The sequence below is a fragment of the Acomys russatus genome, chromosome 10 (genome assembly GCF_903995435.1).
Source record: "Acomys russatus chromosome 10, mAcoRus1.1, whole genome shotgun sequence".
Taxonomy (NCBI): domain Eukaryota; kingdom Metazoa; phylum Chordata; class Mammalia; order Rodentia; family Muridae; genus Acomys; species Acomys russatus.
The window spans coordinates 55,689,146-55,690,861 of record NC_067146.1 but is presented as its reverse complement, the minus strand read 5'-3'; the positions used below and the strand labels follow the sequence as shown (position 1 = coordinate 55,690,861).

At 42.8% G+C, this 1,716-nt stretch overlaps 1 non-coding gene across 1 annotated transcript; it reads right to left on the bottom strand.

Annotated features, from left to right (window-relative positions):
• Positions 1–1,098: 1,098 nt before the first annotated feature.
• Positions 1,099–1,206, bottom strand: LOC127194949 (U6 spliceosomal RNA). Its single transcript, XR_007831329.1, has one exon. It is a non-coding gene; the product is annotated as a U6 spliceosomal RNA (small nuclear RNA).
• Positions 1,207–1,716: the final 510 nt, after the last annotated feature.

Genomic DNA, 1,716 nt, shown 5'->3' with positions numbered 1-1,716 from the left:
ATACCTAACCTCGGTGGTTGTACAGATTATACCTTGCTTATCAATGACTTGACAGCTAATGTCCACATATAAGTGGGAGTTGTTGTTTGTTTTTGTTTTTGTTTTTTGCTAACTCCGTCCATTTACTTGCGATTTTCATGGTTTCATTTTTTAACAGATGAGTAATATTTTACTGTGTAAATGTACCACATTTTTTTTATCCATTCTTGCATTGACAGACATCTAGGCTGTTTCAATTTTTCCTTTTATGAAGAGAACAGTAATTAACATGGTTAAGTGAGAGTCTTTGTGGGAGGATGTAGATCCTCTAGGTGTGTGCTAACAAACGGTATAGCAGCGTTTTGAGGTAGAGCTATTCCCAGCTTCCTGAGGAGCCACCACACTGATGGCCATAGTGGCTGTACAAGTTTGCACTCCCAGCACGATCCGTTTGTTTTATTGATGTTGACAATTCTGACTGGTGTAAGATGAAATCTCACAGTAATTTTGATTTGCATTTCCCTGATGAGCAAGGGTAGTGAACATTTCTTAAGTGCTTCTCAGCCATTTGTGTTTTCTCTTTTGCAAATTCTCTATTTAGGTCTCGTGTTAGTTAAGGTTACTATTGCTGCAATGAAACAGCGTGACCAAACAGCGAGTTGGGGAGGACAGGGGTTTATTCAGCTTACACTCCTGTATTTCTGTTCATCACCCAAGGAAGTCAGGACAGAAATTCAAGCAGGGCTAGAGCTAGGAGTCGGGAGCTGATGCTCAGGCCATGGAGGGTGCCGCTTACTGGCTTGCTCAGCTTTCTTTTAGAAGCCAGGAACACCAGCCCAGGGATGGCACCACCCACAGTGGGCTGGTCGCTCCCACATTGTTCATCAATTGAGAAAACACCGAGGATAGCTGGATCTTATGGAGCCATTTCCACAGCTGAGGTCCCTTCTTTAATGGCTCCTGCTGTGTCAAGTTGACACAAAACCAGTCAGAACAGGTCTTTACCACATTTTACAATTGGGTTATTTGTTTTCCAGGTTTTTGAGTTATTTATATATTTTACATATTAGCTTTCATTTTTTTCTTCTCTCTCTCTCTCTCTTTCTCTCTCTCTCTCTCTAAAATATGTAATGCGTCACGAATTTGCGTGCCATCCCTTGCTCAGGGGCGATGCTAATCTTCTCTGTATTGTTCCAGTTTTAGTATATGTGCTGCCAAAGTGAGCATTATATTAGTTTTCTTTTGTTTGTTTGTTTGTTTTGCTTTGTTTTTTGTTTTTTGCTTTTTGTTTGTTTCGGGACAGAGTTTCTCTGTGTAGCCTTGGCTGTTCTGGACCAGGCTGGCCTCGAACTCGCAGCAATCTCCCTGCCTCTGCCTCCCGAGTGCTGGGACTAAAGGCGTGCATCACCATACCCGACTTTTCAAAAAATAAATCTTAATAAGTAAACTTTTTTTTTTTTTTTTTTTTTTTTTAAGGAGAAAGAACTGAGCACCAGCATGCACATCTCTCTGCCTTCTGACTGGGGTGCAGCGTGAGCCCATGCTGTCCTGTTTTCTCCTGTAGAGACCAAATAAACGCCATTTTGTGTTCAGGGCCTGAGCTCCTGATCCCGCATCCCTACCCCTGGCGTTTCCAGGGAGAGCCACAAACATACAGCTAGCAACTGTTTCTAGGAGCTTGCTCTGGGGCCAACCAATCAGAGCCACAGGTCACAGTGACCAGAACAAACAATTGCG